The 25,303-nt window shown below is 43.2% G+C and overlaps 1 long non-coding RNA gene across 1 annotated transcript in view; it reads left to right on the top strand.

The window, feature by feature from the left end:
• Positions 1-25,303, top strand: part of LOC111973102 (uncharacterized) — a 58,830-nt gene that overhangs the window by 6,900 nt on the left and 26,627 nt on the right. The window contains exon 2 of the long non-coding RNA XR_002878519.2: positions 7,839-7,936. This is a non-coding gene — a long non-coding RNA (uncharacterized lncRNA). The remainder of the gene's footprint in view (positions 1-7,838; positions 7,937-25,303) is intronic.

Here is a 25,303-nt window from a genome sequence, read left to right as displayed (position 1 = left end):
CGGACACTGAAGCTCAAATGTTTCCCATGAGCAAAATAATATATATATTGTGCTGTATGTTTATCAATCGTCTCAGAGTAGGAGTGCTGATTTAGGGTCAGGGGAACCTGATCTTAGGTCAGTAATCTACATCATCATATCGAGGCTGCAGTTTGTTCACATCACATTATATTAATTCCATTCTCCTACAGCTGATCTCAGACCAGTGCTTATCCTCTTTCAGCTAGGGGGCAGAATTTTTATGTTAGGAAAAATAACGTTCCCAAGGTAAACAGACTATTTCTCAGGTCCAGATGCTAGAATATGCATATAATTGACAGATTAGGATAGAAAACACTCTAAAGTTTCCAAAACTGTCAAAATATTGTCTGTGAGTATAACAGAACTGATTTTGCAGGCGAAAACCTGACGAAATCCAACCCGGAAGGGCCTTTTATTTGGAAAAATCCCTGTTCCATTGCCTGCCCCTCCTTCATTTAAATGGGTATCAACCAGATTCCTTTTCCAATGGCTTCCTCAGGCTGTGACCAGGCTTTAGACATAGTTTCAAGCTTTTATTTTGAAAAATGAGCGAGATTTATCAAAACGCGTCAGGTGTCCTTTGATTAGTTCCTGCGCGCGAGAGTTGTTGCTCGTCATTTTCTTTCTCTGTCGTATTGAATAGGTTACCGTCCGGTTGAAATATTATCGATTATGTATGTTAAAAACAACCTGAGGATTGATTATAAAAAACATTTGACATGTTTCTACGAACATTACGGATACTTTTTGGAATTTTCGTCTGCCTTTCAGGACCGGAACGAGCCTGTGGTTTTCTGAACATAACGCGCAAACCAAATGSCGGTTTTTGGTTATAAAACTAATATTTATCGAACAAAAATAACATTTATTGTGTAACTGGGAATCTCGTGAGTGCAAACATCCGAAGATTATCAAATTTAAGCGATTAATTTTATTGCTTTTCTGACTTTCATGACCAAGCTAATTTGCGGCTAGCTGTTCTTACTGTTTTGTCTAGTGATTGATAAACTCACAAACGCTTGGATTACTTTAGCTGTAAAGCATATTTTCAAAATCTGACACAATAGGTGGATTAACAACAAGCTAAGCTYTGTTTTGGTATATTTCACTTGTGATTTCATGATTATAAATATTTTTWGTATTTWWWWAWWWMAAATTTGGCGCTCTGCAATTCAGCGGTTGTTTACGAAAATGATCCCGCTAAAGGGATCCGTGCGTCAAGAAGTTATAGAAGCTCCATTACAGTACAACWCACAAGCAGAGCAGAAGATTGTGCCCAGCTCTATACATGGCAGAGCAGCTCAGACTGACACGGAACCCAAACCGGCTGCACGCGTGCACCATCATGCATACATTTATTTTGTCCCCCTACACCAAACGAGATCACGACACGCAGATTAATATATCAAAACAAACTCTGAACCAATTACATTAATTTGGGGACAGGTCGAAAAGCATTAAACATTTATGCCAATTTAGCTAGCTAGCTTGCACTTGCTCGCTAATTTGTCCTATTTAGCTAGCTTGTACTTGCTATCTAATTTGTCCTGGGATATAAATATTGAGTTGTTATTTTACCTGAAATGCACATGGTCCTCTACTCTGCCAATTAATCCACACATAAAACGGTCAACCAAATCGTTTCTAGTTATCTCTCCTCCTTCTAGGCTTTTTCTTCTCTTGACTTTATATTGCGATTGTCAACTTTCATAAATTAGGTGCATTACCGCCACTGACCTCGTTCATCTTTCAGTCACCCATGTGGGTATAACCAATGAGGAGATGGCACGTGGGTACCTGCTTCTTTAAACCAATGAGGAGATGGGAGAGGCAGGACTTGCTGCGCCATCTGCGTCACAAATAGAACTGACTTCTATTTTATCCCTTGGCAACGCAGACGCTCCTTGGCACGCGCGAGCAGTGTGGGTGCAATAATTGAATAATATATAGATTTTTAAATGTATTTTGCGACGCGAGCGGTGTGGTCAGCCTGTAACGTCTGCTGTTGTCTGCTGTTGTTTTATTGATGACGGTGTTTCATGAATGGTCCCTGTTCTGTTCCCAGCATTAGACTACTACGACGACTCTCTACGGGTCCCTTAACCCGTGCCTGTAAATTATTCAACTACCAGGCAAGGAAGACAGGGAAAACAAGACCGAAACAGGCCTGACTACTGTGTGTGTAGCTCCGCCTGTCATGTCATATGCTGGTAGGTGGGAAACGTTAACCACAGCACATACAATACCTGCCGGCTTTTGTTAAATATGGGGTGATGAAAGTCCACCTGGACCAGTCTGAGTAGTAGTGCTMATATAGGATCAGTTTTGCCTTTTTAGATCACAAAGAATAAGATTACATGGACAGGATGGACCTGATGTTAGTTCTGCACTTCTACTCTGAGATGCTTTGTGAATACTGGCTCTGATGTGTAAACACTACTCGGCCATTTTAAAATGGACAAGGAAAGAGGAGGCGAAAAGGGTGTATGTGTGTGAAGACATTGTCCTTGTCACTGGTTTACCTGTCACCTCACATCAGCATAATAGGATATCTGTTTATGGTTTGTGGATTACAAATACTATGTCCAACATTATCGTCTTTCAATGGTTTGAATCGAGTACTCGTGTTAATGGTCACGAGTTGGTGTCTTCATTTAGCCTGTATGTGCGTACGGTGTGGTGTGTGATGACATTGTCCTTGTCACTCACATCGTCCTTGTCACTGGTTTTCCTGTCACTCCACGTCAGCGCTATCTGCATCATAGGATATCTGTTTATGGTTTGTAGATTACAAATAAAGTGTCCAACATTATAACCTGTCAGTGGTGTGTATCGAGTACCTGTGTGGTGCTTTGCATCCTTAGTTACCCTTTTTAGGGCACAATAAAATCCTTGATACGGAGAACGTGGACAGAATCACAGAATCCAGACATTAAAACAAAATTCGACAATATTCAAAAATGTATTGAACTTAGTAGGGAATCAACTAAATGTATTAAAAATGTAGTCATTTGCCCAAGTTTATCCGTAAGACATGAACAGAATGCATCAGTGATACAGTATTTCCTGCAACTCTCTGAAGAGGCAATGAGAATATGTGCGGTGKSCACYCCAARCGCTRTGTGTAGCTGTTAGCGAAGATGCTAGTGAAATGTTTTCTGGAGTTTTTACACTTGTAGGATGGCCAAAGTTAGGCTGACTAAATCAATGGAGGCTGGGTTCTGTGACAGAAATCGGCTACCGACTACCTGACAGGCTCACTTTCCCATTGAACTAGTCATCTTTCTTCTCAAATCCGCAGGACATTAAACAAAATAAAGGTAAGATTGATACAGAGCTTGAGAGCTGACATGAAGTAATGGTCATGAAATGTTAGAAAAACGACCCCACTGAATGAATCAGAACATGAATAATCATATTCGTCTTGGTAAAATGTATTTTATAACATAAGGAAGCGAAATTTCATTACCAAAATGCGTTTTCACCCACTTTGGGCAGAGTGCGTAGACTCCCTACAAAGTAGTCTATGCTTACATGGCAGAATTATATCATGATGAGTTGCATCAATCCAGTGGGTATTTGATAGCCCTACCTCAGTTGAACTGTAACAGACTGGCTGTGAGGCACAAATAAGATACAAGCCTACATTCATAGTGTTTCTAATTCAACTCTAGGGTAATGAATATTGGTTGTGTCCAAGCCAAGGCGTCTCTGGTGTGTCTTACACATGTTGGGCTACACAGACAGCTTCTGATAAGCCGCCCTTACACACACACACACACACACACACACACACACACACACACACACACACACACACACACATATATATCCTCCCTCTTCTCCAAGCTCAGCGGTGTACCCTATCAAGTAGCCTTGCCTCGCTTGCAGCCTCAGTCAGAGCCCAATAATGTCTGAGACTACCTAGTCTATCAAGTGACAGGGATCCCATCAGCTGACGATTTGTTGTCTGTGTGTAGGTAAGGGATCCTACAGTCGTCACCTGACTCCTCTCTCTGACTCTCTGTGGTAAAGGCCATTTGCTTCTTGGAAGGTTGGTGGTTGACATCCTGACACGATATGTAGAGATAGCAGGGACAGGGAGGATGGTGTTGTTTACCCTTTCATATCTAAGAATGAGTCCCAAATGGCACCCTATTCCCTAAGGGCCCTGGTCAAAAGTAGTGCATTTTGTAGGGAATACGGTGCCATTTCTGACACCAGTGCTGTAGTAAAGCTTTCATTTCCTACCTGATGTTTTAATTTTTTTACCCCCATTTTCTCCCGAATTGGTAGTAGTTACTGTCTTGTCTCATCGCTGCAACTCKCGTACYGACTCGGGAGAGGCGAAGGTCGAGAGCCACGCGTCCTCCGAAACACAACCCWACCAYGCCGCACWGCTTCTTGACACAACGCACATCCAACCCGGAAGCCAGCAGCACCAATGTGTCGGAGGAAACACCGTACACCTAGCGACCTGGTCAGCGTGCACTGCGCCCGGGCCGCCACAGGAGTCGCTAGTGCGCGATGAGACAAGGATATCCCTGCCGGCRAAACCCTCCCTAACCGGGACGACGCTGGGCCAATTGTGCGCCGTCCCATGGYCCTCCCGGMCGTGGCCGGCTGCGACCCAGAATCTCTGTTGGCACAGCTAGCACTGCGATGCAGTGCCTTAGACCACTGCGCCACCCGGGAGGCGTGATGTTTACTAGTACACAGTACATACACACCATATTGCTTGCCKTTTTTCTATGAGATGATGCTAGCCCATGATCTTGCCTTTTGCCCTTTTTTTGTCTTCAGTATGTTGTCAAACTGCCTTTGTGAGGGCGTGAGTGAGGGCGTCAGGTCAGGGCGGAGTGGGTGTTGTGCTAGTCTTTGGCTGTATCTCAACTGGCACCCTAGGAAATAGTTCTACTTTTGACCAGTGCCAACAGGGACCCAACCTTTGAACCCCTCCCTCAGGTCAGAATACTGAGTGTTGAAGGTGGTGCTGGGTTTACTCGGTCCTCCCCTCCCTTCTCCCCTCCCTTCCCTGCTCCGTTGGCTCCTTTCTGGGCTGAGTCTTGTCCTGGGGCGTGCTGTTGGTGCAGCTGTAACAGCGATGGTTTTCATGGTAGTAATCTTCTCTTTGTGTCAGGGCTGTCTGAAGTGTTGTCAGCTGCATGTGTGGCTCCTTATACATACCCTTGTTGCTCTGTCTCATTCCAGACTGCCACCCCTTGCCGCCCTGCTGAAGGCCCCAGAGTAGGGCTGGGTGGTAAACCGTATTTTACTATATACCGGTATTGATGGTTTGGATATTTACTTTATCTAACTTTACGGTATAAATTTTTTTGATATTTTAAATGTAATAACTGAGTGATGATACTCGAAATTATGGCAATCATTTGTTCTTACCGGCAGTAAGACATTGCTAACAGTTGAACATTTGCTAGCAAGAGCTTCGGTTGTGCGCATGTACTTTTCTGACATGAATAGGGCCTGTGAGGCAGCGCTGGAGCCAAAAGCACTCTACAAATTSTCACAATGTCCCTTGTGGCGAAAGTAAGAACTGACATTGAAAATACATGGTTATAGAGTGTGCTTTTTCATGGTCCTTCGAGCAGTATAGGTGCAGTTGTCCTGGGACATGACAAGTAGAGACGGGATAAAGTTTGTGCCGCATGCCATTCCCCAGATGAGGCACACACGCTCTGCCTGCAGACTGCCAGCTAGAACCAGCACCCCAGCCGACACTTKATTTAGTGTTCCTTCTGGACCAGCCATCACTGGACTCAACTCCAGTGCTGGTCCCTACACAGCCTGCTGCACTTGCAGGCCTGCTTGGCTTGGACATGATGCTCCCACTCAGCACCTCAGGTTCCAGCAGCACCCAAGCCTCCACTATCTCTCCTAGACCTGTCATCGTCGGACCAACCACAGTGCTGGTCCCGATATCCACTGCCGTCCTGGAGGACCAGTCCGGCCCTGACCTGGGCCCATCTCCAGACCTGGATCCACCAACTGGGCCTGTTTCCGGCTCCGGATCTGGATGCACATCCAGCCTCCGAAGGAGAGCCTCCCTGTAACCTCCATCTCGCCCTGTTCCGGCCAAGGATGCCTGGCCTGACTTGGTGTCTGGGAACCTCCAGCAGCATGGGCATGGACTGCCCTGACTCCTGTTGGACAGCACAGCCTCACAGACAATGTGGGCACCTTGTCCCTCACTGTCCGCTCCATCCCTGCCACTGAATCGGTGGTGACACGGGGCTGTGTGTGTGTGCCTGTCAGTCTTGAGTGTGGAATAAAGCTTGTTTTGTACTGTCTCCTACTGGTCATTTTCCAATATATTAAACTGGCACCTCTATTGAAGTCCACCACCAGTTGGTGGCACTCTTTTTCATACAGGATAATTATTCTGATAAAGGAAGTTACTTTTTCACAAAATAGAGGCAAACAAAGACCAAATAAATGTGGTAATGTGTGGAAATGATAACAAATTAGTGAATGAAATGCAGAACTGTATGTTTATTGAACAGTATAAAACAGAAGAGAAAGCCCCATRTAAAACCAATTAGAATGTATTTGTTACACTACTTTGAACTTTTTATTATTCAAAAACATAAAATACTATCAAATACGTCATACCGTCAAAAATTAGAGAAATATTGTGATATAATATTTTGACCATATCGCCCAGCCCTACCCCAGTGGCTGCCCTCTTCTATGCCTGTTAACATCCAGTCTTTCTTGACCCGAATGGTCGTTTCGCGTAAGGGTGTGTGGGTTTGTGTCAATGTAACCTTCTATACAACTACTGTAAGTTACTTTAAATGGAGGAGTATATACAATACAAATGTCAAGAAGTCATGCCATAATTTGAACCCAGTCTTCTACCACAGCTTTACTTTGCCAGTAATTTATGTCCCAGGTCGTGCTGTACACTAAAAGCAGCCTCAGAATCTAAACAACCCTAGGATGCATCTCAAATGGAACCCTATTCTGTATATAGTGCACTACGTTTGACCAGGGCCCATAGTGCACTATGTAGGGATTAGTGTGCCATGGGACTCAATGCATCAGCAAGCTCTCCTCTCCCACAAACATGTTGTTCCTCCTTTCATATCAAACAACGGAGCCTCTGAGCTAGCTCTTAGCTCACCACTAATTGCTGCATACCCTCACTAAACCATCTCCTATAGCGAAACCTTTGGCTTTGTCGCAATTACAGTGAGGTAAATATAGCGAGAGGAAAGTTGGGGGTTGATATCAAAAGGCTTTTAGTGTTTTGGAAGATGGTTGGTGTGGAGTTGTGGACCACGCACTGTGGCTGTAGCTGTGAAGTAGCCTACGTGTTCTCCTTCTCTTCCCCCATCCTCTTCATGCGTCTTTGTCCCCCCCCCCCCCCCTCCCCATGCTTCTCTTCCCTGTCCTCCTCTTCATGCTTCTTTGTCCCCCGCTTATCTCCCCCCTCCTCCTCTTCATGCTTCTCTTCCCGCCTCCTCAGGAAGAAGAGTCTGTTTAAATCTGAGTGAATTTGTTTTGAAGCTGGGTTAAGGATTGGCTTGTTGGCAGGTGCACTCAGTTGTTCAGCTCACTAGTGTTCGTATTAGGACTGTTTCAGGGATGGATTCAGGCATGGGCCAGTGTCAACCCTTTATCTGATACTAGAGCCCGACCGATAAATCAGTTGGCTGATATTAGCCTTTCACCAAAATATTTGTATTGGTCTATATTCCACAGATAAAGCGCCAATATTATATACATAGAATGAACAAATACGTCTGCTCATTTGCGGTCTTTTTTTTTTTTTTTTTCATTTTTTTTTTCAAAAGGTTCCTAAAGAGGGTGCTCTACGAGCTGCTCATTGAACATCATTCAGCCAAAGTCATCACAACGTGAGAGCGAGTAGGCATGGTATGGTGGTTTGATGGTGAGTAGCTTGCTACAGCCAGCGACAGCATATTTGAATAAGTAAATAATCAAAAGTACGCTACACCAAGCAAGCAGCCCTGTCATCACATTCTCACTTAGTTAACGTTAGCTGGCTACCTAGCCAGCAAGGTAGTTGGGCTCTATCTAGCTAGAAAGGTAGTTAGCCTAGATAACATTAGCTAGCAATCTTCACTATGTGCGAACACTGGACTGGCGCCAAAGTGAACACTCATCCTTGAAAGAAAAATAACACCATTACTGTCTGGGCCAATTATGTTAGTGGGCTTATTTAGTATGTTTTCCCAAATATATGCAATCTGCATACATGTTCTTACATTCATGATGAGAAAGATTGTAGCTAGCTAGCTAAATTTGAATGTGTGGGACTACAACCAGTGCAGCAAATGGCATTAGCGCATGCCATTTGCAGTTGAAATATATATAGCCAATACATTTTGTATTAAATAAGTGTAATTCAAATTATGGCTTCTGTAAGAAAACTTTGTGTTAATAAAGAGCTAGCATGTGCTTGCTTATGATAACAAGCTCTCATTGCAAGGTTGCCATAGTGATTGTTTACATGACCTTTGACTGTTGTAAAGCGCTGTAGTGAATCTACTAATGCTGACATCTAGTGGTGACATTACAAACTGCACGTTATGGCATATCACTGCTTGGGTTGTAAAAATTGCAGTTTCAGATTTATTTTGAGACAAAGTTTAATTAATTCAGCCCTTCTTGTTTATTAGTGTGCTTGTGGTGCTTCAGCACAAACACTTCTGGATTGTTATCCACAATCCATTTCTGGATTGTTATCCAACATTTCGGGTAGCCTTCCACAAGCTTCCCACAATAAGTTGGGTGAATTTTGGCCCATTCCTCCGGACATTCCTCCTTGCTCGCACACGCTTTTTCAGTTCTGCCCACAAATGTTCTATAGGATTGAGGTCAGGGCTTTGTGATGGCCACCCTGACTTCGTTGTCCTTAAGCCATTTTGCCACAATTTTCGAAGTATGCTTGGGGTCATTGTCCATTTGGAAGACCCATTTGCGACCAAGCTTTAACTTCAATATATCCACAATTTTCTCCCTCATGTTGCATCTTTTGTGAAGTGCACCAGCCCTCCTGCAGCAAAGCACCCCACAACATGATGCTGCCACCCCTGTTTCACGTTGGGATGGTGTTCTTCGGCTTGCAACCTCCCCCTTTTTCCTCCAAACATAACGATGGTCATTATAGCCAAACAGTTTTATTTTGTTTCATCAGACAAGAGGACATTTTCTCCAAAAAGTACGATCTTTTGTCCCCATGTGCAGTTGCAAACCGTAGTCTGGCTTTTTTTATGGCGGTTTTGGAACAGTAGCTTCTTCCTTGCTGAGCGGCCTTTCAGGTTATGTCGATATTGGGACTCGTTTTACTGTGGATATAGATATTTTGTACCTGTTCCCCAGCATCTTCACAAGGTCCTTTGCTGTTGTTCTGGTATTGATTTGCACTTTTCGCACCAAAGTACGTTCATATCTAGGAGACAGAACGCGTCTCCTTCTTGAGCGGTATGACGGCTGCTTGGTCCCATGGTGTTTATACTTGCGTTCAATTGTTTGTACAGATGAACGTGGTACCTTCAGGCATTTGGAAATTGTCCCAAGGATAAACCAGACTTGTGGAGGTCTACAATTTTTTCTGAGGTCTTGGCTGATTTCTTTTGATTTTCCCATGATGTCAAGCAAAGAGGCACTGAGTTTGAAGGTAGGCCTTGAAATACATCCACAGGTACACCTCCAATTGACTCAAATTGATGTCAATTAGTCTATCAGAAGCTTCTAAAGCCATGACATAATTTTCTGGAATTTTCCAAGCTGTTAAAGGCACAGTCAACTTAGTGTATGTAAACTTCTGACCCACTGGAATTGTGAAACAGTGAATTATAAGTGAAATAATCTGTCTGTAAACAATTGTTGGGAAAATGACTTGTGTCATGCACTAAGATAGATGTCCTAACCAACTTGCCAAAACTATAGTTTGTTAACAAGAGAGAACATGAAGTGTCGTTTTGTTATATAAAACCCCTTTTCATATCCTAAAAAGGTCCATAAATCATGCACGATCGATTTTGTATTTCTACTCACAGAAAGGAATCTGTGAAAATCTCACCCTAAACGTTGTTTCAACGAGTCAAATCACGTTCGTGTTTATTCCTCAGAGATCCTAGAACGCATCAAGACTTCACTATTTCATTACGAGTGTAGTATATCCTATAGGACACCATATTTGGTCAGAGAGTGACGCCTTCATGGCAGGCCGATGACGCGGGCGGTCTTCACTTGAACGACTATCTTTGTCAAATAAGCACCAATCYGGGTCAAACAAAGCTAGCTAGTTAGCCAATGAGCTGGGCTTTACGGGAGTGTCCGGAAACCCTGTGTCTGTCGTAAAATGTAGGTGCTAACCTTTTCCTTTTGGACAGAAATTATAAGAATATTCAGAGTTATGAAGTTACGAAAACTGGTTGTTTAGCAAATGTTGAAATTATAAWATGGCTACATATTCTGGAAAAGCTAAATCAAAGTCCAAGTATACAGATTTGATGATATTCTTGSAGAAWAATGTTATATGAATGCAACTGTCTCCTTCACGATTTGCCCAAATGTACCTGGGTGACTTCACACTAAATGTCATGTAGTTTGCTCATACTTCAAGTTATCCGTCTGAAACTTTGCACWTWCACTGTTGCCATCTTGTGGACACCATCGGAATTACAACCAGAGTGATGGCTAAAACTGGGACCTTTCTCTTGCATGTCAAATATGGTGGTAGAAAATAAACTGTTTTTTTCTTTGTATTTTCTTCTACCAGATCTATTGTGTTATATTCTCCCACTTTCAATTCACATTTTCACAAACTTCAAAGTGTTTCCTTTCAAATGGTACCAAGAATATCCATATCCTTGCTTCATGGCCTGAGCTACAGGCAGTTAGAGTTAGGGTATGTCATTTTAGGCGAAAATTGAAAAAAAAAAGGGGGCTATCCCTAAAAAGTTCAAAACCATCTTTACTGAAGTTGCACTTGAAAAGACTCCATATTTAGAACAGCTAAATGAGTCATTAGATTATTTTTTTTGCCCTTCCGTGTCACTTTCAACACAGAAGATCTCCGCTAAACACAAAATCAAGATCTTTATCCGTCTTTGTGTACCGGCCGAAAACTAACTTCAGAAATGAACGTTACTAAAAATACAAAGTTGTCAATGTCTTTGCAATTTGTTTAAAAAAAGTAAAGGATATAAGATGTTAAAAATTAAAAACGAGATGACTGTACATATAGGCCTATATTTCAATTTTTTGTTCATTCAGTTTTATTTAGCTATTTGTTTGCTACTGTRTAATTTTTGCCTCCAATATATTTTATGATGGGTAGCATACATGTGCTCAGTGACGTGTCAAATCCTGATTTAGTTCATTATTATAGGGTAAGTTTTAGAAGCCACCTCAATATTTGTAGCTATAGGTGATAATATTTCATAGGTGCTGATCCGTCGTCAGTATTGTGTAAGAATTATAATGTTAAGGTAAGATTTGAAAGGGAGAACGCTGATCCGAGAGCAGCGTGACCTTTCGTTCGATCCTATCAGTATCGACGCATGCCTCAACAATGCACTTAACACCACGCAGATAGAAAGTTTGCTTTCAGAAATGCACGTTACATCATAGAGTGTTGTAGGAAAAATGCATCGTTAAAACGCCTGTATGCAAGGGAACTTAGGCTATCGGGAACAGGGCCCAGAGCTGTTGTGAAGGAAGTTGTCGAAGAACCAATCATGTCAATGCGGAGCTATACGAAGCATTGTAAAAATTATTGAGGGGCACACGGCGACGCTGCACAGAGCTTGATTTAACCGATGCATGTCTCTGTAGGCTCCGCAATTGCGTCACAACCTCTGTACGGAGCTTCCGGACCGCATAAATCAGCTTTTACTCAATGAGTGGGGGCAGCGCTGAGCTAGCCTGCAACGTTACTTTCCGGAATAGCTCAAACTGCGCATGTTTCCATGAGACATGCGCTTAACCATCTTAATTTGGCTTCAATGTGCTATTGAGTCTTAACGTAGGAATGGATTGTGTCACTTGATCAATTACTTTGTCCATTCATGTGTATACAGTCATTGGGGTGACAGGGTTATGTTAATGGCTGATGCTCCCATGGGGGAGGGGCTGCTGGGGCAGCAGGGGTTTCAGTTGCATCTTTCGTAAGGCTGCATTTGAATGAGTTKTGGTAAGCAGTAGGCTACTCCCTCAACTCCCAGGCTAGGAGAAGACCATCCCAAGGACATGCTAACAGGTCACAACGCTGCACAGTGGGGGTGTGTGGAAGGAGTGGGAGGGAAAAAGAGTGGGAAGGCAGATGCATTAATAACTGATTACAACTGCAACWCTCAGGCCCTAATCTCACATTCCTAGTCTCCCTCTCCAAACTCACACAAATGGTCACTATATTGCCTTTTCCTCCTCCAACACATTTGTTTTTCCCAACAAATTCTTTCAGAGATTTTTTCCCATGTAGCTTTCTCCGTCTAGTTTATTGGGTCATTGGGTGCATCCCAAATGGCACCCTATTCCCTATATAGTGCACTTCTTTTGACCWGAACTTATGTGCCCTATTCCTTAATAGGGTGCCATATGGGACTTAGCCATTGGGCTTGGGTGTAAAACAATGCTGCTCTTTCTCTCTCCTTTTTCTGAATCTGTCCATTTAGACTGCTGTTCGGTTATCTAATTGACCATCAGTGGCTTCTATGGCCCACTAGCCGAGGAAGAGGGGGTGAGAGGGAGAAAGAGAGTGAAGGAGAGGGCTAGATAATTAATGAGAGCGAGAGAGAAAGCGAACATGATCAAACTTGCCATTGACCAGTGGGCCTGCATTGAATATAACCGAGCTGTGTGTGTGTGTGTGTGTGTGTGTGTGTCTGGACCCAGTAGTAGAACACAACCTCTTTAGAGGTGGACCTGTCCTGTCCAGCAGCACTGAACCCCAGCCAGGCACAAGGTTGCCGGGCCAGCCTGGAGGATCCAGGAAGAGAGGAATTTAAAGAGAGCCATAGAAATACAACTAATTGATAATTAATTCCATCACAGGAGGCTACTTGAGGGGAGGACGGCTCATAATAATGGCCGGAACGGAGCAAATGGCATGGCATCAAACACCTGTAAACCATGTATATGATACCAATCTACCTATTCTGCTCCAGTCATTAACACGAGCCCGTTCTCCCCAATTATGGTGCCACCAACCTCCTGTGAATTCCATGGTTTTCTATTTTTATGAGTACAGCTCCACTAACACAAAGGGTCTGGCAAATGGACAGAGGAGGGCATGAACCATCGCCTCCATCTCTGAGCCCCAAACTCAATGGCCTTCAGTGGAGATATTGCAATCCCCCTCCTTTCTCACCACTTCTGACAATGGGGTGTGGGATGTGATTCAATGTTCAGTTTCGTGAGCAGTAGAGCTTTTTCGGTGTAAATAGGGGATTTTACTCTCACAGGGAGCAATGCTATCTAAATTGTTATGGTAGCAGATAGGTTTGTGTGGGATACTTGTCTCCTTAATGTCAGACACAACCGGAGGATTGGCTACCCACATCACCAGTCACGTTACTGCGTTGTGCCCTATGGGCCCAGGCCAAAGTAGTGCACTAGAAAGGGAATGAGATGCCACACAGTATCTAGCTRGTTTCTGGATCAAGACTGCACATTGCTCTATCTACATCCAGAAGTCTCTTAGGCAGGGTTATTTATTGTTCAGAAGAGCCAACAAACACCATGGAATCAGTGGCTGTAACTTGATYGGAAGTTGGAAACCCTACCTCTTACGTTGGCCCTTCCTTCACAGGTTAGGTTAGCCAGAGACCGAGCCTATTGCCCCAGCCAGGAACCGTTTATTGTGAACCTTTACAGGAAGGTTAGCCAAGGACTTCAACCCTACAAGTCAGGCCACATCAGGGTGTGTGCYCTGTATAGTAATGTAATAGTAACTCCCTCAGGAGTGTGTTGCGTATAAATACTTTCAGAGCCTCTACATCTGCTGGGCTGTTTTAATCTCATCAGTGACTGAGCAGATCCTCTCTCATGGAGCTCTGCCAGTGACACCACCCCACCAGGGTAGGGCTAGTCTAGTAGTGAACTGGTCCTGCTGCATGGGATCGCCCCGGGCTCAGCTCCTCAGCTAATCTGTTGCACCCAGCGGCCTTCCACTGGCCTTTCTTCTTAACACACTGTCCCCAGCCGCCTCCTCCACTTTCAGAGGTTCAATCTCAATCCCAATCCCCCCCCCCCCCCCCCCCCGATGCTTTTTGGAGCTGGTGTATGTGCCTGAGACTGACAGGTTGCTGTCCTTTCTTCTCAGTCAGTTCTGTCCCCAGTCTGAGTCTCTGCTGTTTTCTGAGCCATTTTTTTAAGGTGTGTGTGGGTATTTCCCTCTTTCCCATTATTCATAAGGAAAGAACCTGAAGTAAATGGGCCAAAACGGAGAGGGACTACCCGGAACTTGTCAAAATTGTACATTTTGTACTAAGAATACGACCCAGGCCTTCATCGGCCTATGCCTATACTGTACAAGGGTTTCTTCGGCTGTCCCCATAGGAGAACCCTTTTTGGTTCCAGGGAGAACCCTTTTTGGTTCCAGGTAGAKCCCTCTGTGGAAAGAGTTCTACATTGAACCCAAAAGGGTTCAACCTAGTACCAAAAGTGTTCTACCTGGAACCAAAAAGGGTTCTCCTATGGGGACAGCCAAAGAACCCTTTTAGGTTCTAGATAGTACCTTTCCTCATTAGAGGTACACTATATATACAAAGTATGTGGAAACCCCTTAAAATTAGTTGATTTGTTTTTTTCAGCCACACACGTTGCTGATCGGTGTATAAAATCGAGCACACAGCCATGCAATCTCCATAGACAAACATRGGCAGTAGAATGGCCTTYCTGAAMWGCTCAGTGACTTTCAACGTGGTACCGTAACAGGATGCTACCTTTCCAACAAGTCAGTTTGTCAATTTTCTACTCTGCTAGAGCTGCCCGGTCAACTGTGAGTGCTGCTATTGTGAAGTAGAAACGCCTAGGAGCAAGAACGGCTCAGCTGCAAAGTGGTAGGCCACACAAGCTCACAGAACGGGACCACTGAGTGCTGAAGCGCGTAGTGCCAATGCCAAGCGTTGACTGGAGTGGTGTAAAGCTCTCCGCCATTGGACTCTGGAGCAGTAGAAACACGTTCTCTGGAGTGATGAATCATGCTACACCGTTTGGCAGTCCGACGGACTAAGCTTCCAGCACAGAATTGTGGCAACAGTTTGGCGAAGGACCTTGCCTTTTTCAGCGTGACAATACCCCGTGCACAAAGCGAGGTCCATACAGAAATGGTTTATTAATGGCCATGATTTTGGAATATTACGTTCCTTCGAGCAGGTGTCCACATACTTTTGGTCATGTAGTGTATTTAAAGCCCCTCTTGTCTAGCCCTATCAGCCCAGCAGGATGGTTTTAATGGTATAGCGGATGAGTTTAGGTCTAGGGCTTTGAAGTTAATCACCCTAATAGGCTATAATGGGGCTAAATGAAGACGGCTTGCGCTCTCTGTTTCTGTGTGTCTGACAGACTAGAGATGGCAGTAAGCTCTAACCTGTGAGTGAGCCCCTGACCACTTGGTTAAATCTTTGTCTCTGCACCCTTTGTTTAGCTTGTTTATTAAGAAGCTTGAGTTAGCCAAGGTCATGTAGTAATTACAGCGTTAGGCCTACTACAAAGGTATAAGAGCATGTATTACCCATCTGTGCCATGTTAACAGTTTATCAGCTGGGGATATGGGATCTTGTATCTTCCCAGTAAAATGGAGGGAGGGGAGGGGAACCGCCAGAATAACTACATTGTTTAGTGCTGAGCAGGTTTTACAGGCTTGTCTGTCCTGTCCGTCGCCCCTGTGTCCGTCTTCCACCGTAACAAATCCCTCAGTGGGTGGAAGAGGCACTGTGTGTGTGTGTGTGTGTGTGTGTGTGTGTGTTGACCAGGCTCTGACAGAAATGGGGGTGTGGCAGGGCGACTTTGGAACTGAAGAAGTAGGAACAGGTGTAAGCATTGGAAGGAGGGGTAAGTGGGTGATCAAGCTGGGAGGTCTTTATTCTCTTTGTTCATTTCATCTGCTTGACGTTGTCAGTCAACATGTGGCCATAATCCTCTCGGAGAGGCACCCTTGATAAATATGATCAAAAAAGAATATAAATACACGTAACAAAAATATTAACGGAACAATTTCAAAGATTTTYCTGAGTTAATGTTCATATAACGAAGTCAGTCAATTGAAATAAATTCATTAGCCTCTAATCTATGGATTTTATGTAACTGGGAATACAGATATGAAGCTGTTGGTAACAGATACCTTAAAAAATGTAAGTTAGGGCCGTGGACCAGAAAACCGGTCTGTATCTGGTGTGACCATCATTTGCCTCATGCAGTGCGACACATCTCCTTCGCATAGAGTTGATCAGGCTGTGGCCTGTAGAATGTTGTCCCACTCCTCTTCAATGACTGTGCGAAGTTGCTGGAAATTGGCGGGAACTGGAACACGCTGTTGTGCACGTTGATCCAGGGCATCCCAAACATGCTCAATGGGTGACATGTCTGGTGAGTATGCAGGCAACGGAAGAACTGGGACATTTTCAGCTTTCAGGAATTGTGTASASATCCTTGCGATTTGGGGTTGTGCGTTATCATGCTGAAACATGAGGTTATGGCAGCGGATGAATGGCACGACAATGGGCCTCAGGATCTCGTCACGGTATCTGTGTGCATTCAAATTGCCATAGATAAAATGCAGTTGTGTTTATCCGTAGCTTATGCCTACCCATACCATAATGTTTTCTCAGCAAACCGCTCGCCACACAAGGTRATACACGCTGCCTGCCATCTGCCTGGTACAGTTGAAACCAGGATTCATCCGTGAAGATCCAGCGGCCATTCAAGGTGAGCATTTGCCCACTGAAATCGGTTACGACGTTGAACTGCAGTCAGACCAAGACCCTGGTGAAGAAGACGAACACACAGATTAGCTTCCTTAAGACAGTTTCTGACAGTTTGCAGAAATTCTTTGGTTGTGCAGACCCACAGTTTAATCAGCTGTCCGGGTGACTGGTCTCAGACGATCCTGCAGGTGAAGAAGAGGTCCTGGGCTGGTGTGATTACACGTGGTCTGCGGTTGTGAGGCCGGGTTGGGTATACTGCCAAATTCTTCAAAATGACATTATGGTAGAGAAATTAATATTAAATTCTCTGGCAATAGCTCTGGTGGACATTCCTGTAGTCAGCATGCCAATTGCACGCTCCCTCAACTTGAGACATCTGTGGCATTGTGTTGTGTGACAAAACTGCACATTTTAAAGTGGCCTTTTATTGTCCCCAGCACAAGGTGCACTTGTTTAATGGTCATGCTGTTTAATCAGCTTTCTGATTTGCCACACCTATCAGGTGGATGGGTTAACGTGGCAACGGAGAAATGCTCACTAACAGGGATGTTAACAAATTTGTGCACAAAATATGAGAGAAATAACKTTTTGMTGCATATGGAACATTTCAGGGATATTTTATTTCATCTCATGAAACATGGGACCAATACTTTACATGTTGAGTTTATATTTTTGTAAAGTATAAATAATGCAGATCCTGAGGTAGTATGCTCAACAATTGGGAAATTATATTATTTTGCACTAATATAATTGCTCAGAGAAAGATTTAATTTTAGAGCAGTCCGTAAGAACACACAAAGGATATCAAGGATCTGAAAAGATTCTTTATGGAGGACTGGTCTAATGTACCTCCCAACGTGTTCTCTAATCGCATACAACCTTTTTAGAAAAAAGGCTCAATGTSGTTATCCTCACAAAGGGAGAGTGCTAGAGTATTGAAAACAGGGGTGCCAATCATTTTGACCCCTATTTATCTTTTACATTTTTTGTTGTAATACTTGTTAAACCAAATGTCTTTCTCTGWGCATTTGTATTAGGGCAGTTCCGTGGTAATGGAATTGCGCTGACACTCCAATTTTACAGTTAAAAAAATATGCCACAGAAAAAACTGTTGATTTCAAAGTTCAACAAACTCTATGCACAAGGACTACTTTTAACAATTTACACTGACAATTTTACAAAAACACATTTACTTGAACTGTGAAGATGCAAAGTTTGGCAACTGAATTTCGGTAAAATCTCCCTCAGTTCTTTTTATGTGACCATTTTCCAATATCTCTGTTAAATACGTGCTCTGAATTGAGATTCAAAGATGTCTGTAAAAATATGACATGACACGTTGACTTTGAAAAAATCTATTTAYGTTATTGAACTACAGTAAGTGAAGTGGATTTACACCCTGTAAGGGAATTTCATCATGAGTCTCTGATCTGTACTACACAGAAATGCACAGTTATGATATGAATGTCATTCTCTTCATGGTGAGGTACACAAATGTGTAAATAGGCAATATCCTCCTTTGCATATTTGGATATTATTCTAAACACTGGCTATTTATTTTTAATGAGCTCTAACCCCAAAGACCACATWTGGTTGGTCTGGACCGGACCAAATCRGAACCAATCATCAACTTCTTTGTTCACAAGTTTGGAAATCAAAGTCGAGATCASTAGAGTACAGCACAAAACAGTAGAGTACATTACAGTACTACTTTCCTGTACTCTACTGTGCTGTAATGTACTGTGCTGTCCAAACTTGTGAATCCAACTGTGGRTTCTCATTGTAGCCAATTCAATTGCAGGAATTCTGTTACCGATTTGGTAATGGAAGTTTTAGTTTTAATCACTTAATAATTCATAAACAAAATGTAAGTGTTGATATTAGTTGGCAGGGGCCTTTTACTTCATTATTGTGTTTAGATTTATTTCTAACACCTTTCCAGACTTTTTTTCTGGGAGATGTTTTCTAAGACCCCTTTTCCATCTGTTTGACCAGGAATCAAAGCCTTTGCTTATTCCTCGTTTTTTGGAGGGAAATGGTTGAAAAATATATATGTCCTGTAATTCCCCCAAAATATACACTCTTACAACAACCCAAACCGGCTGTGCGCGTGCGTCATCGTGACTAAATMTATTTTGTCCCCCCACACCAAACGCGATCACGACGCGCAGGTTAAAATATCAAAGCAAACTCTGAACCAATTACATTAATTTGGGGACAAGTCGAAAAGCATTAAACATTTATGGCAATTTAGCTAGCTAGCTTGTACTTGCTAGCTAATTTGTCCTGGGATATAAACATTGAGTTGTTATTTTACCTGAAATGCACAAMGTCCTCTACTCCGCCAATTAATCCACACATATAACGGTCAACCGAATKGTTTCTAGTCATCTCTCCTCCTTCCAGGCTTTTTCTTCTCTTGACTTCATATTGCGATTGGCAACATTCATAAATTAGGTGCATTACCGCCACTGACCTTGTTCATCTTTCAGTCACCCACGTGCGTATAACCAATGAGGAGATGGCACGTGGGTACCTGCTTCTATAAACAAATGAGGAGATGGGAGAGGCAGGACTTGCTGCGCGATCTGCGTCACAAATAGAACTGACTTCTATTTTAGCCCTTGGCAATGCAGACGCTCGTTGGCGCGCCGAGCAGTATGGGTGCAGTGATTGAATAATATAGATTTCTACATTTATTTTGCAACACTCGCGCACGCGACGCAAGCGGTGCAGTCAGCTGTTAGCTTTCATTTGACACCCAATGTGATATMCTCCTATAAACCACATGTTGATGCTCATGGGTCCTTTTACATGGAAATGACCATTTAGTATAAAATAATATAATTTTCCTTTTTAGTATACAATATAGCTCAGTATTTGTATTATTTATTTTATAGGCTTTTTTGCTCATCTTTATCATTGGTGCTTAATAATTATGCATTTGACTATATATACATTATTTTATGGGTGGCACCAGTGGGAATTGAACCCATGATTCTGCCATTGCAAGTAACACTATACACCCAAGTTRCCCACTGTAATTCATATTACACTAGCTTCTAGCATTTGTTCTCATTTATAGGCCACAGAAAGGTGGGAGCCAATTCTAACGGGCKCTTGTGTCCAGGCAACTGTTCTATGGATGGCTGATGTTGATAGAGGAAGCATGGTATGTGTGTGTAGAGAGGATTTGTGTGTGTGTGTCAAGAGAGAGAGAGAGGGTATGTGTAACTATGTGTGAGAGGTTCTGTTTAATGTCACAGTTCAGTTTGTTCAGTGCAGCAGCAGCTCTCAAGTAGGACAGGCATCTGGGTTAGGCTAGCTCCTGGAGACGAGAGATGTATATTGTGGTGAGAAAGATGTACGCAATGTCATGGGAATAGCCACCTTACCGCAGTGTTTTCCGCAATTACATGGAGTAGCCAGTCAAACAGAAAAAGTATCCAGCCAGGCATGGCCCCCAGGGTTACAATGTGTTTGCTGAAGGAACTCTTTTTTGGTGGCCTCTGGTCCATTCCAATGTCTTGATTCCATCCTAAATACACAGCAAAATGATTGAACAAGTGGTTACCTTTTGTCAAGTTTACCTCCCCGATTGGAAAAATTAGTTGTGGTGTTGTGTAGAAAGACATGACTTGACAATTTAAATGACTGAAAATGTATGAATTCAGTTAGTAGTTTTGCGTATTGTCTAGGCCAGGGTTTCCGTTAACCGGCTAATAGCTGGCTTTTGTCAGAGAAAAAAAATAGAATTGGCGCCGGAAGAAGAGAAAATCCCTTTGRGAAATAATYCTTTTTAGCCTGTTCATRGATGGAAATACCAGTCGGTGTAAATCCATTTGACTGGTCATGCTTATCGGTCTGTAGGTAATTTGCATAATTTAGTGGAAATAAATTGTCCCATGTGTACAGTATATTCATTACGTACAGTTGAAGTCGGAAGTTTACATACACTTAGGTTGGAGTCATTAAAACTAGTTTTTCAACCACTCCACACAACTGCAAAGGACACTCTGTGAAAGTGCTGAGGATAAACGGTACCAAAAGTATCTATCCACAGTAAAACGAGTCCTATATCGACATAACCTGAAAGGCGCAGCAAGAAGAAGCCACTGCTCCAAAACCGCCATAAAAATCCAGACTACGGTTTGCAACTGCACATGGGACAAAGATCGTACTTTGTGGAGAAATGTCCTCTGGTCTGATGAAACAAAAATAGAACTGTTTGGCCATAATGACATCGTTATGTTTGAGGAAAAGATGGGGTTGTAAGCCAAGAACCCCATCCCAACCGTGAAGCACGGGGGTGGCATCATCATGTTGTGAGTTGCCTTGCTGCAGAGGACTGGCACTTCACAAAATAGATGGCATCATGAGGAAGGAACATTATGTGGATATATTGAAGCAACATCTTAAGACATCAGTAGGAAGTTAAAGCTTGGTTTGCAAATGGATTCCAAATGGACAATGACCCCAAGCATACTTCCAAAATTGGCAAAATGGCTTAAGGACACAAAGTCAATGGTATCGCTGGCCATTACAAAAGCCCTGACCTCAATCCTATAGAAACATTGTGGGCAGAACTGAAAAGCGTGTGCGAGACAAGGAGGCCTACAAACCTGACTCAGTTACACCAGCTTTTAGGAGGAATGGCCAAAATTCCACCAACTTATTGTGGGAAGCTTGTGGAAGGCTACATGAAACATTTGACCCAATTAAACAATTTAAAGGCAATGCTTCCAAATACTAATTGAGTGTATGTAAACTTTGACCCACTGGGAATGTATGACAAGAAATAAAAGCTGAAATAAATAATTCTCTACTATTATTCTGACATTTCACGATCTTATTTTTTTATTTCACCTTTATTTAACCAGGTAGGCCAGTTGAGAACAAGTCTCATTTACAACTGCGACCTGGCCAAATAAAGCAAAGCAAAGTAATGCAACAAAAAACAACAACAAAGTTACACATGGACATAACAAAGTACAGTCAATAACACAATAGACAATCTATACACAGGTATGTGCAAATGGAGTAAGGCAGGTAAGGCAATAAATAGGCCATAGTAGCGTAATTACAATTTAGGGAATAACACTGGATGATAGATGTGCAGATGAGGATGTGCAAGTAAAAATAACTGGGTGTGAACAGAGCAAAGTAAAAAAGTATGGGGATGAGGTAGGTTTGGATGGGGCTATTTACAGATGGGCTATGTACAGCTGCAGACGATCACGGTAAGCTGCTCAGATGCTGATTCTTAAAGTTAGTGAGGGAGATATGTCTCCAACTTCAGTGATTTTGCAATTCGTTCCAGTCATTGGCACAGAGACCTGAAAGGAAGTGATGGCCAAAGGAGTGTTGGCTTTGGGCATGGACCAGTAAATATACCTGCGGAGCGCCATTGCTATGCGGTCGGGTGGTTGTTATGTGTCTCAAAGTGACTGACACAGTGAGCTGAGATAAGTGCGGGAGCTTTAACCCACACAAAACTGCTATAGATAAAGCACCCGGAGCCAGTGCGTCTGGCAGCGAGCGTAAATATGCTAGCAGGGCCAGCGATGAGCCGTCATACAGGTCACACAGTGGTGGGTGGATATATGGGCGCTTTCGGCGAATCATAACGCGAATCGGGCACTGCTGAATAAAGCAACCTACCATATTACGCTAGTTTCGCTGAGTTAAGTGTTGAGCGCTAATTTGATAAAGACATCGCGAAAGTTAAGGATCGCCGTAGGCATAGTCAGTTTTTACAGCGACGGAGATAATTGGCAGCTGATTTGTGAGGAGGCTTTTGTTGCGAAATAGGAAGCGATTCTAGATTTTATTTTGGATTGGAGATTGCTTATTGAGTCTGGATAGGAGAGTTTTACAGTCTAACCAGACCACCTAGGCTATTTGTAAATGTGTCCCACTATTCTAAGTCCAACATCCCAGCGCTTAGTGTGATGCTAGTCAGGGGGCCGGTGCGGGCAGCGATCGGTGAAGAGCATGCCATCTTTAGTTTTTACTAGTGTTGCTAAGGCACGTGGCTGGCCCATACGGTGAGGAAAGGTTTTATGGCGTTGAGGCTCATCATTTGTAGGTTGCGATGAAGCAGTGCTCCAAAGAAGGTGCTCTATATGTATACCAGAAAGGGTGTGCTGCGTAAGAGTGGATCAAGGATATCACCCTGGCCAGCAAGGCGACATCATGAATATATACAGAGAAAACGCAGTCGGCCGAGAAGTCTGACCCCGTGTTGTACCCCTATTAGGACTGACAGAGGTCCGGACAAATGGCCCTCCGATTTGACCACACTGAACTCTGTCTCGGAGAAGTATGACCAGCGTAGCAGTCAATTGTGAAACCACCAAGGCTTGAGTTAATCTGCCGATAAGAATGCTGTGATTGACAGATTCGCAAAGCCTTGCGCCAGGTTGGTTGACAAGACGGACTGTATCATTACTGTCTTTTCATTACGATGGCAATTATGATATCTGATTTAGGTAACCATTGAGCCTGTTGGCTGAGGTGCAACCTGTGACCAGCCTCGGAAACACCGGACTTGCACAGCGAGAAGGTACGGTGATCAAAAATCGTCATGACTCTGTTCTATGTTAACTTGGCTTGTCGAAGACCTTTAGGAAGGCAGCGACATGGTGATTATAGTCTCTACAGTTTGGGGTCTCAGGAGTTGTCACCCCCTTTGAAGAGGGGATGCGACCGCCGGCAGCTTTCCAAACATCTTTGGGGAATTCTCGGACGATAACGAAGAGAGGTGAACAGACCTCAGTTAATAGGGTCTGAACAATGGCCAGCGCGATTAATTTTAGTAGCGAGAGGGTCTCAGATTGCTCCTAGCCCAGCTTATTTGTAAAGGTGTCCAGGTTTCGACTTAGCTCCTTTCAGACATATCTGCTTTCTGGATTCTCGCGTGATGAGGAGACAGCTGGCGAGCTTGGGCAAGCTAGCTAGCGGGGGGTGCGGAAAGCTGTGCCGGGGTTGGGCCGTACCTGGAAGAAATCATCGCCAGCTCCCGCTAGAGAAATGCTTATTCGAATTCTCTATTTATTTCGAGGGGGGTCATCGGTTGACCACGTGTTCCTAGCCTCAGTGCAGCTGGGAGGAGGTGCTCTTATTCTCCATGGACTTTACAGTGTCCCAGAACTTTTTGGAGTTAGAGCTACAGGATGCAAATTTCTGTTTGAAAAAGCTTTGCTTTCCTAACTGACTGTGTGTATTGGTTCCTAACTTCCCTGAAAAGTTGCATATCGCGGGGAATTTTCCATGCTAGTGCAGTACGCCCCAGGATGTTTTTSTGCTGGTCGAGTTCAGTCAGGTCTGGAGTGAACCAAGGGCTATATCTGTTCTTAGTTCTACATTTTTTTGAAAAGGGCATGCTTATTTAAGATGGTGAGGAAATTTCTTTTTAAAGAACAACCAGGCATCCTCTACTGACGGGATGAGGTCAATATCCTTCCAGGGTACCCGGGCCAGGTCGATTAGAAAGGTCTGCTCGCAGAAGTGTTTTAGGGAGCGTTTGACAGTGATYAGGGGTGGTCGTTTGACCGCGGACCCATAACGGATGCAGGCAATGAGGCATTGATTACTGAGKTCCTGATTGAAAACAGCAGAGGTGTATTTGGAGGGTAAGTTGGTCAGGAAAAAATTAAATAAAGTGGTGATCATAACTGACCTAAAACAGGGAATTTTTACTAGGATTAAATGTCAGGAATTGTAAAAAACTGAGTTTAAATGTATTTGGCTAAGGTGTATGTAAACTTCCAACTTCAACTGTATCTTGCTTATCAAATGTATACAGAGGTGCTTGTGGTACTTTCAAGACCAACTAGTTCTCCCAGTCTCATATCCGAATTAGATCTTCATTCAGGTTTCTCAAACGTCACATTTCGGAGTTTGTGTTTAAGGTTAAGCATCAACTCCATGGCTAAGGTAAGGGTTAAGGTTTGAGAGAATATTTTTGTTTTCAGCCTTAATTTAGTTTTGCTATCTGTGTCAGGCTATAAATGAGACCGATGATGTAACATCATGCACATATCTTTTCATACTCAATTGCTTTCATTCAGTAGGCCATTGCAAAATAATTATCAGGTAGGTCATGTGTAGAAAAGGTGACATAGTGTTGATCACAATGTCATTGTATTATCCTCAATTTCTCAACTGTAGGCTAGCTAACAACTATCGCTAGATGGATATACAAAATTCTTCGAGAGGCAGTGCCAGCAGCTCTGCCGAAAGCCAATCCGGTGAGAAATTAAGATTTTACCAGTTCAAACAAATAAAAATTTGTTCCAGTTCAAACAAATTAAAATGTATGCTGATTAATCAACTATTAAGCTTTGAGTTATTGT

The sequence above is a fragment of the Salvelinus sp. IW2-2015 genome, linkage group LG14, assembly GCF_002910315.2.
Source record: "Salvelinus sp. IW2-2015 linkage group LG14, ASM291031v2, whole genome shotgun sequence".
NCBI lineage: Eukaryota > Metazoa > Chordata > Actinopteri > Salmoniformes > Salmonidae > Salvelinus > Salvelinus sp. IW2-2015.
Note: the sequence above shows the minus strand (reverse complement) of the source record. Positions and strands in the feature narration are given on the sequence as shown.